This window comes from Lissotriton vulgaris, chromosome 12 (genome assembly GCF_964263255.1).
Source record: "Lissotriton vulgaris chromosome 12, aLisVul1.2, whole genome shotgun sequence".
Taxonomy (NCBI): domain Eukaryota; kingdom Metazoa; phylum Chordata; class Amphibia; order Caudata; family Salamandridae; genus Lissotriton; species Lissotriton vulgaris.
The window spans coordinates 532,095,318-532,108,558 of record NC_141700.1 but is presented as its reverse complement, the minus strand read 5'-3'; the positions used below and the strand labels follow the sequence as shown (position 1 = coordinate 532,108,558).

At 43.7% G+C, this 13,241-nt stretch overlaps 1 protein-coding gene across 2 annotated transcripts in view; it reads right to left on the bottom strand.

The window, feature by feature from the left end:
* Nucleotides 1–8,000: 8,000 nt before the first annotated feature.
* Nucleotides 8,001–13,241, bottom strand: part of LOC147677677 (SLAM family member 5-like) — a 537,398-nt gene continuing 532,157 nt past the window's right edge. For both annotated transcript variants that reach the window (XM_086946484.1, XM_086946483.1), the window contains one exon: nucleotides 8,001–8,333. The gene's annotated coding sequence lies outside the window, so the exon portion shown is untranslated. The remainder of the gene's footprint in view (nucleotides 8,334–13,241) is intronic.

Below are 13,241 nucleotides of genomic sequence, written 5' to 3'. Positions count from 1 at the left end.
AATGGCATAAATTGCCACTGGATATTTGGGCCCGTTCTCTGACCGAGTCCACTCCTAAGCTTTCCTCGGACCCAAATTTGGCAGATAAACAATTCAGTGACTGGATTACGTCGTCTCTGGACACTCTGCTTCCAAAAATCACCACTTTCAAGCAACCAAAAAAGATATCCCCTGCTCCGTGGTACACTCCGGAACTTAAAATCTTACGGCAAGAATGTAAAAAGACCGAACGTTCATGGAGACGTGAGAAAACAGGAGCGAATAAAAAAATCTACTCCATTTCTCTTCTCAATTATAAAACCGCTATCCGGATTACCAAAAGCGTGTTCTTCCAGGAGAGAATAGAGAGAGCAGGTGGCTCCGGGAAGGAATCATTCGCTATCCTGAAAGAACTTTCAAAACCACCAGTACAAGATCATGGACCCCCCTCTGACCCTATAGCCGATCAAGAGAGATGCCAACAACTGGCTAACTTTTTTCAGGACAAAATACAATTAATCCTGGATTCAATTCCCCCCTTGCACCCGAGGGAAGAAACCGTTTCTCCTCATTCGACTTCTCTCACCGGCCTATCCACATGGGGCCAGGTCACCTCAGATGAAGTGCAAACAACGCTTAACTCTATGAAAAGTGGCTCCCCTAGAGACCCTGCTCCTCTTCGGATGCTTAAAGAGGTAGCCCCTTCCATCATCCCCGCCCTCACCCAGTTGATTAATACGTCACTTCAACAGGGAGTTGTGCCCCAGAGTTGGAAGAAGGCAGTGGTAAAGGCCTTATTAAAGAAACCCACTCTGGACCCTGATAACCTGGCAAATTATCGGCCCATTTCCTTACTCCCAGGAGTAAGCAAAATTGCGGAAAAACTCATCAATAAGAAACTCTCAGAGTATTTAGAAGCCAACAACAAGCTAAAAAACTCCCAGACGGGCTTTCGACCAGGACAGGGCACGGACATCGCCCTCCTGGCGGCGGTAGAGGAAGCCAGAACGCTGCTAGATGGTGGAGGATCAGTGGCAGTGATCCTCCTCGACCTTAGTGCAGCGTTCGACACCGTGGACCACCAGCTCCTCATCGAAAGGCTGGCAAAAGTTGGTCTAGAAGGCACAGCCATATCCTGGCTCTCATCCTTCTTGACACAACGATCCTATCAGATCTGGGAGAAAGACGCCCGCTCCTCCGAAATGCCCCTCCAATGTGGTGTGCCTCAGGGCTCCTCCCTGAGCCCTACATTATTTAACATATATATGTCCACATTGGAGGAAGTCATTACCCCTTTCGGAGTGAGTGTCATCAACTACGCTGATGACACCCAATTAGTGGTGTCGTTGTCCCACCCTCAACAACAGAAAGCCGATCTCCTTAACTGCCTCACGCAGGTCCATCACTGGATGAATACATCAGCGCTAAAATTAAACGGGGCAAAAACCGAGGTCCTTGTACTCGGCCCAAAAGGAACCTCATTTCCGTTGGACATGTGGCCAACATGTCTAGGTCCCCCCCCAGACCCAAAGACAGAGGTAAAAAGCTTGGGTGTCTGGATCGACTCGGAGCTCTCCTTCGCCCCACAAGCAAAAAAGGTCGTAGGGACCTGTTTCGGTCTGCTTAAATCCTTGAGGAAAGTCCTGCCCCTTCTTCCTCCGAAATCGCAAAAACTTTTAGTCCAGGGTCTTATTATATCTAGACTGGACTATAGTAATGCGATCTATTTGGGTGCACCGGAAGCAACATTGACTAAATTGCAGAGGATCCAGAACACCGCTGCTCGGATCATTACCAACACCCCGGCCAGATCTTCGGCCAAGCCTGCCCTCAAACTCCTGCATTGGCTCCCCATAAGGGAGAGAATTAAATTTAAAGCCCTGTGTTTGGTGCACAAAACCCTGAATAACCAAGGCCCTCCAATTCTCCGAAACTTCATTACCCCTTACATAGCCACAAGAACCCTTCGCTCTAATGCAGAAAACCTTATCAATGCCCCAAGGTTTAGGAAAGCACGATCAGGAGGAAGACGGTTCGCGGTTCATGCGGCCCGTCTTTGGAACTCCCTCCCACGAGATCTTCGTCTGGAACCCCACTACCTCCGTTTCAGGAAACGATTAAAAACACATCTTTTCCCCTAGCCCTTATGCTCCTCCCGTTAACTCAGTCCTCAGTCATGTCTCTTAGGTTCCTCAGCGCTGGGATACTTCCGGGTGACTATGCGCTTTATAAAAATAAATAATAATAATAATAATAATCTCTTGATCCACCATGTTGACAGGTGCATTAAGGTCCATAAGCACAAGGAGGTATATCTTATCTTTGTTGGGTGCTTTAAGGAAATGGTTACATTTTGAAGATGGCTATTTCAGCACCATCACCCAGCTGGATATTAGAAAGCAATGAGTGCAAAAAGCAATTATTGACCTGGAGAATGAAAACATATTTTAAACATGTCAGTGGGTATGGGAGACATGATGTGTCTGCAGCTGAAAGTCATGGCTTGGTCAAGTGTGACTTTCTTGAGTGTGGGCATGATAATTGCTTCAGTTTACGTGGAACTTTCCCTTCATTCTATGACTGTATTTTAGTTCATTTATATATGTGGGGGCCTAGATGGCTTTGCATTCTTCCAGGATTTATTTCTGGGTAGGATTTCATTGGCAGTGAAGCTATCTTATAAATATCCTTACTAAGTCACTTAAGAAGTCTATGAAAGCTAGATGGAAAAGCACTAGATTTTTATGTGTTTTTTGTTGTTTGCTAAGATGGTTTGTTTTGTAAGAGTCCTTGTATTTAGTCAAATGTAGTTACAGCTTTTTTGTCACTTTGTCAAAGAAAATGGTATGAATTGTTTTAGATAATTGATGGGACCCCCATTTATTTTGGTTCAAGAAAGCCTAGGAAATTTTTTGATGAGTTCCCTTCGCGATATGTGGCAATAGTTAGCATTGGAGGCAAACAACAATATATTATGCATGGTGCATGACACTTCCAACCTTTGTTTCTTTTTATAGGACCTCCGTGGCCACTTCAACTGTTGGACCAGCCTGTTGCTACTGCAAATGTGGAGTCTCATTAGGAGTTACATGGGGTGACCATTTGAGGAAGATTCTTCGCAATCTTGCATTTAGAGACTCACTTAGAAAGATGCGTGAGTAGAGATTTTCTGTAGAAATTTCAGTAGAGTGTGAATGTCTTCTAACATGGGCCAAAAGATATGTTTCAAACAATTACATCCACTGCTTCCAAGACCCGCCTCTGTCTTTCTGTTAGAATCGAGGTGGCTGTGATATTTGAGCAGCTACATTTTTAGAACCACAGAAGGAGAATAAGAGGGGAAAATCTGGATAGGAAAATCATTGACAGTAAGACAACAAACTATGATAACCATGTCATATAATCAAGTTACTAAGCAATATTAAATAAAGGTACAAAATAATAGATTAAGAAAACAAAATCAAAGCTTAATTTGAGATCCACAGATTATTCCATTTCTTAGTCCGACAAAAGGATCTTTAATGAAGTAAGCTTTGCTATCAAGAAATAAAATCTCAAAAGCTACATTTGCTGGCTAGATGATCTTTCTATATTATAGCAGGGAGAAACCCTGGCGATTGAAGGTACATGCTTCTCAGCTTCCCAGGACTACATTTCCTGTACTGTGTTTATATGAAGCTGTTTTCTCTGTGAGGCTATGAGTGGTAGTTCATTCTGTCTTCCTAAAGCTTATGTTTACTCAATAGAACCAATTCAGGTTGTGACATGTAGCCCTGGGAAGCTCAAATCTGGAAAGGAAAGTCAACGATAGTTAGACAACAACTATGATAACCATGTCATATAATCAAGTAATAAATCTTAAATACAGGTCCAAAATACTAGATTAAGAAAACAACATCAGAAAATGTTGCCCCTCCAGTCCTGGACCCTTGGAAGTGGGTCTAACGATGACCAGATAGCCCAAATCTGAAACTCAGGACTTAAAAAATGTTCTGACAAATAGTGCCCTGGGAACCGAGAGGAGATGGGTCCTACCTGCTTGCCGATGCGCCTGAGGTGCATCGCCTGTTAGTCTGACTTTGCAGTAGCTCCCACTAAGTTCTTCTCTGCAGCTGCAAATCCTGTGCAGCAGCTCTTCTCTGGAAGGGTACCCCAACTTCTGGAGCCCTCGTCGGATGCAGTGTTAAGCTTTGTCCCGCTGGAGATTTTCAACTTTACAAAAATAGACTAAGTTCAAATGTAGAAATCTTCACAGTGATTTCGTTTAGTGGTTCCCTGATGACGACTCCTCCTCAGACACCATCAGCTGCCTTGCCCCACTGAACTCTACCTTCTCAGACATTTTTCTATAAACTTTCTTCTATGTTTGATGATAAGTGGAGATAGGGTCCAATTCACTTAGGGCCTCATTACGATGTTGGGTGAAAAGCCTCTGCCCGACAGTCAAAATCTTCGCAACTGCGTCAGAGCCCTTCCAACCAACTCGGTTGATTTACAGACCGCTCGCCCGATTACGATGTTCACGGTTGGAATGTAAACTGCCTGATCACTCCGACTCAGTTCCGACCAACTCGCAGAGTATTCCTGTTGGTCTGTACTGCACCGTAACCCTCTATGGACGGTGTTTCTGCCTTTGTGATTACTATGTCACTTTACATCAGCCTTCCCACGTTGGCCTGTCCGACATGGAAAGGCTGTCAAAGAAATGGACTTTGGGGACCCCTGGCAGGGGCCCCTAGTCTTCACGGCCTAAAGTTGGTGGCTGAGGGGGTACCTAAAGTACCCCCCTGTAAAACCCTGCACTGTGTGGCAGGCACCATGAGGCAAGGTTTTACACACACACACCATTTCCCCATAGGAGCCTGTGGTATGGTCGGTTCTCAGCATAACACGAGCTCCCATTTGAAAACTTTGGGGATCCCTGGCAGGGGCCCCTAGCCCCCACAGACTTTAGTTGGTGGCCCAGGGGGTACCGCCCTTAAAACTCTGCACGGTGCAAGATTTTACACACACACCCCATTTCCCCATAGGAGACTGTGGTATGACCGGTTCTCGGCGTAACACGAGCTCCCATAGGAAACAATGGGAATCCGACTGAACAGTGTTTGGTCGCATCGTAATTCGGTGGTCGGAACCGCGGACCGCAAGTAAGTCAGTTCCGAATCTGGGGCAGTGTCAGGCGGAGGTTTTCCTTCCAAAATTGTGATGAGCTCCCCTAGTGTATCTGACCCGTGCTCCATCATGGTTGGCCAAAAGATTCAACTCTGCCCAGTTTCACGCAACAAGTTGTCTATGGTTGGCACTTTGATCTTTTAGGTATTCATTTTCACTTAAAGATTTATACATTTATAACTCCAGTTCTACTGATTATTTTTTGTACTTTTGGTGTAAAATAATGTATTACATTATACTATATTTATTCTAAATTGTTTGGGATTTTTCTTGTGTTGCGTTTTTACATTATTACTGTTTGTGTGCAGCATAAATACTTTACACATTGCCTCTTACTTTGGCCTGATGACTTTGTGCCAAGCTACCAGGGAGCTAAGCACAGGGGAATTTGGTAACTTTTTTTGTGGTTCATCCCGACAAGGATTGTGGCTGTTGCTTGGGCAGGATTTCACTCTCTCAACCAACAACCCAATTTCTCATAGTCCTCGATACAGGTATGGCAGCTATTGTAGGTGTCAATATTCAGTAGCACAATCTTGAAAAATAGTAAACAAAACAGTAGGTATTTCTGTGTTCTTTCTTTAGTCTTCTACCACACAAGTGAGTTGTTATAGAATTACATGCAAATAAAGGACGTTTTTCTGAACGGTATGATGAGTAACGAAATGCAAGTAAACTGCACTCAATTTCGTTCTTGCAAAATGGCCTTTGACATAATGATTTCTGTGACCACATGTGTCCAGTAGCCTATCAAAACAGGTACCATCTTTTAGTGACACTCATTTCAGATCCTGTGTCGAACAAGGGGCTAGTGATCACAGTAAGTTCGTCAAGAGCAAAAACAATTGTTGCACTTCTCTTTTTCAGTGTTAGACATTTTTTTAAATAAAATAATTATTATATATGGGCTACCCATTTGGTCATGAGAGAACGCGACCACTGACTGCTGACAAGACCTACACTTGAGCCCATAATTCTTGCCTTGGTTCCTTGCTACTTCATCTGTCAATCTTTATACATTTTATCATTGCTGTGCATTAGGAATATCTAAAACAGATTATTGAAGGGTAACAAATAATGGTCAGTATTTCGAGGGAAAACATAGAGAAAGGTAAATTACATATGTATATCTTCAAGGTATGTAGATGTGGAGTAAAGAATTGGATTTTTCTACTCAAATAATGAAAAAAACATAATTTAGCCATGAGTAGATTTCACAACAGTTAACTATTAAAATATAAGCTTGAATAATACCATGGGTTTAATCTGGGAATGAAGTTTAATTTGTCATGGCATCAAATTACACATTTTAATATACCATGTTAATGCTTCGAATACGCTAGAAAGTGATATATGCATCTTATACTAACCCTACATGTTCTTGCTCTGCGTGTTGCACACAAGATTCATGACAGAGGTGTGACATTTTGAGATGTGTTACAATTAACATTTGATCTCTGTTTTCACCATTTAAAAATATTTTCCTTTACATGTCTACCCTTAATATGGATACTCTCAGAAAATGTGAGATTTTAGGGTTCTCATTTTCTATATTACTTAAACCTGGAGAATTTCTGTGTAATTTGGATGTAAGTGAGGGTAATTAAAAAAAAGTGTCAATCTGTACCAAATTGTGACTCAATAGGTTTGCACCACTTTTACCTAGGATTAATCCGACCTCTGCTGAAACACTCCCTTGGGATTAGCCACTGTTATAAACTGGCCCTTGGTTCACTATTTGTGAAACAGTTATAAAACCAAGCCTTATAACTTTTTCCACTTGTAAGACAAATGTTCACCAAAGCGACTTCGAGATTCTCCTTCCTCTGGCTTAATTTATAAATTTGCTGACTCATACTAGGTTCCTGTTTTGTGTTCCTGCGAACGCTGTATGTTCCATTACTTATTTAGTAGGGCTACATTTCCCACTGTCCATGTCATTTGATTTAACCATATTGTTAAAAAAAAGTGTTGAAGTTTTATATAGCGCAAACCTGATCTGAAATCGGGTATCGGAGTGCTTTGCATGAGCACCAGTTGCGTTACATGAAGACACATTCATTTCTGTTAGGCGCAGGGAGACTTTAAGTTCACCGCCCCAACCGTTAGGCCCATCCTCTCCCCTACATGGCCCTTAAAGCTTGGTTTGGAGTTTGGGGAAGGGGTACTCCATTGCAAGCATGACAGAGATCTTGTCCACCTAATCACAAGTGCACTAAGATAGCACCTGTAATAGGGCAGAAGGGATATCTGTCACATTTGTGACGTAATATTTCCTCCTCAAACTCTCATTTAGGTAATTTCGAGGAAACCGGACTGGGATCAAACATAATTTTCACAGTGCCAGAATGAGTGAAATTGGGTATTTGGCTTATGCATCAGGGACTTCTATTTCTAATTCTTTGGTTCTAGGGGAAGATAAGTGAAATTTCTCTTTCCACAATATAAAACAGAAGAGATGGAGCTGGTGAGGGAGGGAGAGCGAGAGAGAGTAGAGGACAGCTTGCAGGGTAAGGGTAGCAAAAGTGCACAGTAATAATAATAATAATAAAATAATCGTTTAACACTACAACAGAGTCAGTAGCCATGGGCAGCTTTGGTTCTGGAAGGGTACTCTCTTCTGCCCACAAAACTGTCAGAGTTGTAAAAGGTGGACCTGGTAGTTCTTCAGTATGTGAGATCTAAAACTTTCAGACCTCCAGCACTCCAAGCCTATCTACAATGCCACCGACAGCAGCAGAGAAGAAAGAAACACACATCATTGTCCAGAGTAAGAGAAAGTCCTCACTCACAGCACAAACCCTCACACAAGTTAGCAGAGATTTAGTTGGGAGAAATCGCTCCAAACCTTAGAAAGTTCGTCACTTTTATTCACGGGTTTGTTTACTTACCAACAAAGACAATGCATATTGTTACAAATTAAGCTGTGAGACTTGGCAAAGATGTTAATTACAGTTGAAAAACAGCGGCACAGATTGTGGCCTTCACAAGCATGCAACAAATATATATCTTTCATTATAGCTGTATTAAATGGCTCCTTTATTGCTCTTTTTAAAGTCTACTTCTAATATGACGTTGCTGCAGTATCCATCCAAGTTTTCCATATTTTTCACTCAAGTGATTTTTTCCCACTCTTTTCAGGCGACTTTGGTACACGGCGAGCTCTTTTTGTTCAGCTTGTTCTGCACAGGAAACACACATTCATTTTAGTTATCAGCATAAACAAAACTAGTTTTAACTTCAATGATGTAACAAAGGTACAGAGTTGACATATATAGGGGCATATGTACAAGCCACTATCGCCATGGGAACGTCACGTTTTGTGACGTTCCCGTGGTGATAGGGGCCTTGCCTTATTTACAATGAAGCATTAGGCCACTTAACGTGGCTTAACGCTACCCTGTATATAAGGCACCCTTTCATGCTATGCTTAGTTTGAAAGGGGCGTGCAGTGGGTGTTGTGGTGAGCATTCCACCGCAACACCCATTGTATTTGACACTGCCCCCTATGTACAAGGGTGTGGTACATAGAAGGCAGCGCCAAAATGAAGACCAGGAAAATCCTTATCTTATGTTGGCCAAACAAGGATAAATGCATTATTTCGCCTAATTTTTGCTTTTTCCATGTGTGCTTCCTTGTGCAGCAATACATGTAAAAATCAAAAGCCATGGTTTGTTTATGTACAGGAAGGTGCCCTTTCCCGTACATAAACAGACCTTTTCAAAAAATGACATTTTGTAACTTTCATGTGTGCTGCATAAAGCAGCACACATGAAAGTTGCAAAATGGTATTTTAGGATTGTTTATGTGCAATAAGGGACACCTTCCTACACATAACCAATCCTCCCCTGCGCACAGAAACCCTTGCACTCTGCACACTGGCCACTGGCTCTTCTGTCTCACTCTCTAGAAAGATCAAACGGTGACAGCTGAATAGCTTTTAACAATATACTGCTTGCGCTAAACGTCTTTTCTCTTTCATCTTGTTCAAGTTCTGGTAAATATTATTGCGCACAGTTAAGGCTCTGAGCAACACGATGTGCATGGCAGCTGAGGAATAAGCTAGCTTAATGATGTGCTCTTGTTCACAGTATGTCGAAAAAAACCAGAAACAAAACAGAAACTACTGGCCATCTTCTAACGTCCTTAACTGTATTTGCCTGAAAGTAATGCCAAGTACAACGTCGCATTCCAATTGTTATTAGCAATCAATGAAAATCATATTTTTCCAAATAGGAACGTGTATGTGCTGTGTCTTTAATTTAATAGATCTGTAATAAAATAGTTGACACTTATTGTTTTGTTTTTCCTCCAAAGCTTGAATTTCAAATACATCGTCAAAGGTATCAATGAGCAAAGTGGGCAGGCACCTTTTAGCCTTTTAATTTGCGTGTTTGTGGATGTTTTCCCACTTAGAACCCATCTCAAACATGGTAATCTGCCTTACAATTGTCGTGTAAGCCTGTCTTTTGTTTCTAAAGGACCACCGTAACCTGTTTGCTGGGAGGAACGGGAGGCTTCTGTTGTGGCCCTGATGCTAGGAAGCTGTCATATCCTATGCTGTCCTCACACACCAACAGAAGGTGATGCAGCTGTATAAGAAAGCTCTTTCCCATCTGGAGTCCAGGGTGGTGCTCTGGCACCAGAAACGCATTAACCCTGCAGAATGACAATCTCCTATAGTTCTCCATCTGCACTGTCACCTTGACCAACCCCTGTGCCAGCCAGAGTGAAAAGACTTGTGCGAGTTGCATCGCCACAGTGTAGGCAGGAGCATGCTTGCCCTTACACCCCAGGCACTCCAGTGCAGGAGGTTATGCACAGTTCAGTCATATGCCCCTATTCCCTCAATCATCTACCTGAATTGTCCCTTTGCACGTTAACCTTTATTAGGGGTGGCATTGGTAAACTCCGCTACACAGTAGAACTTTTGCCAAACTCCACACTCCAAGTGGAGCGCGGAGTGACAACACTCTGTGAACTCCGGCAGTAGAAATAAGTTTACCGCCCACTCCTATTTATAAGCCAGTGATTTATGGCTTGTATCTGTCAAAATAATTTATGAGGATATGAGTTATGACACAAGTAAGGTATGACCTCTGTTGTCATGGCAACTGACAATGATTTATGATCAAAGTAATCAAAACTGTGCAATAAAGTAGATAGAGCCATGCAAACGTCATCAGCAATTAATAAACTGCGGCCTTCCTTTTTCCACGCCAGAGTCAGAGTTTTATTCTGCTCAAAAGGGGAAGTAGAGAGTGGGAGGCAGGAATAAAGGAGGAAGGCCACAAGGTGCTTCAGAAGCTTGCATGTTGTTTGGACAGTGACAGTTTGAGGCGCCACCACTGCTGACGCCACGGCGAGCTAAAGCCCTGACACCGGGTCTGAGGCACATCTTGAAGTGTGCCCAGCGTAGGGAATGATGTACCTGGGGATGAAATGCCTGAGGTTGCAGGTAAGTAAGGCCTCCTTCCATGACCCTGAGAGCCAGTTAAGGTCTGTGACAGCCCCCATCACAGACTGATGCACGAAGGGTGATCCCATGATGAGGCAGTGTCAGGGTCTGCATCAGGGGAACCTGCATGTGGCATGTGGAAACTGTCCCTCTATTGGTTCATCCATAGTTATTCTCTACCCTCAGGCCCACCAAGGGCCCTATGTGAAACTTGCTTTGTCCGCACAGGTCCTCGGTCCCGGCACAATATTTTCACCAGTGTCCATGATGACATCCAGAGCACCATGTGCTCTGCTTCTGCAAGGACACCCACGACCCAAATCAGTTTCAGCCTCTGAGCAGCGGGGGAGGGTGGCTGGCGGGGGATGCTTTGCTGGGGCACTGCAGGTGAACCTATGGAGCAGAGCTGACAGCACTTGGCGGGGCAGTGGAGTGGTTCGAGAGGTCTAAGAGCTGCCTTGTGGATGCCCAAGGAGGACAATTTCAGGGTCCAACTGTAGGCTGCAGAAGGTGTCCCCGTGAATGCCGAATGGCATCTGGTGTATGGTTCATAAATGGTGGAAGCAGAGTGTGCATCAGTAGGGCAACTTGATGGCCTAGGGGCAGCATGTGCTGTCCATATTTCACTCAAGGTGGCAGTAGACGTCGTACCCAAAGGGCCCACAGGCTGCATGTGCTGAGCATGGTTTGTGGATGGTGGCTGCAGAGGGTGCACTAGAATGGCACATTAGGGTCCCATGTCTTTCTCTGATGGAGGCAGCAGTGGGCACATTGAGCACCAAGGCCAGAGGGGTATCTGGTAGCGTGGTTCATGGGGGGTGGCAGCAAAGAGTGTACCAGGAGGGCACCTTGTGAGCCTGGTGTCAGGCTACACTGTCCCAGATTCACAGATGGTAGCATGAGTGGGTGCACCTGGGGCAGCTTACACTGGGTACTGTTCACAGAGGGTGGTACCAGGATGGCACCTTGAGATCTAAGCGGCAGTTGGTCTTGTCAGATCCCTCACACTAAATGTATTCTAGTCACTTGGGTATTACTCGGAGTGTGCTAATCAGTCACTATAATGCGTATTTACATGTTTTCTAGTTTAAGTGCAAAAAATGTTTTTTATCCCTTTTCTCTTCCCGACACTGGGCTGACACGAATATTGAGCATTAGGCCGTTACAGTCAAGCTATGTTTCGGTTATTAAGTTAAATTGACAGTATTAATCTCTCTCTTGTGGTCTCCACGCATGTTGGGTGACTGTAGCTCAACATGCCACCAAATTGGGTTATTATTTGTTTTGCTGAGGACATGGATTTCCATGTCCTGTTCTTAGGTCATCTTTTTTTCTATTTTCCCAGCCCTGAGGAGTTGTAGAAATTTGTTTTGTCTCAACGAAACACGAGTCGGCTGTCTGTGTATAACCTCTACCTGGTGACCTATTAAAAAGGAGAACTAAAACTCCAGATTATACTACCGATGTTGGATGGTTTTCTTCATCCCCAGAACTTTTTACTTAAAACATTGGTGTTTTTCTGTTTTGAGTGCGCAGGACTTTAGTTCAGTAGTGCGATGTAATGACTGCGTTGTAAAGCGATTTCCCGTTTGTGTGCAGTGTGAACTGTGGATGAGTGAAGGTTTAACTTTGATTGAGGGCAGAGTGTGTAGTGTAAGAGTGCAAGAGATGTGGTGTGTGACTGCAGAGCAAGTGGAGGGTGAGTAGTGGGTAAGAGGGGGAATAAGGGCAGAGCTTGCAGTTTTTGGTGCAGGTTAAGAGATGAGTGGTGTTCACATGTGATTGCAGGATAAATGAGTTTTAGGGTGAAAGGTATTCCCATGGAAATGCAAAATGAGTGCCATGCATTGGTGAGTGCAGGGTGTAGCACATTAATGCCAGACTTATTTGCATTGCCAATGCATGTTACTTCTGTTCACACACCTGACAAACAAAAGCTTCTATTGACTATAGTGGGATCATCCTGTATCGCCTTCAAAAAGTGTTCATTCTTCACTGATTTTAATGGGATCACCCTCTTAAATGCTCTCTTAAATGCCTGACTTTGCTCAGACTTTTGAGGGAGGAGGTTGACAGGTATGTTAGTGATGCAGTCTCTGCTGTGCCCCTCACTTGTCACTGAGAGCATTGCATCGACAACCAGATGTTATCTACCCTTCATTTACTGAATCTTGTTCACCCTTTCCCATCTCACAGTGTCTGGTGGGTCAAAGAAGCTGGCTGATCCCAACCCACCCTGTCGGCAGATTTTAAAGAGTGGTGACTGCTGGTGACATGGATGTAGGCTAGAGGGTGAAATGCTCAAAGCTATTTTCGGTAGGCACTGCTTTGAAGCACTGGAGACACTGGAACGAATGCACATGTGATCCGAATAAATATATGGGCGGTGTATAGGCAAGCCTTAGAAATGCTGCAGCCCTATTGACATTCTTGCACATGCTTTGAGGACCTCTCTAAATGCCTTGATACCCTAATCTCATTTAGTTAAGCACAATCTTGTATTATATTTTAGATTATTTACAAATTGTGTCCACAAATGGGGTGTGGATAGGAACCACAACGCCCTTATACATGAGACACATCTGTAAGTGGATGGTGGGATAAACTGACAGATTAAATGAAAATGAGGGA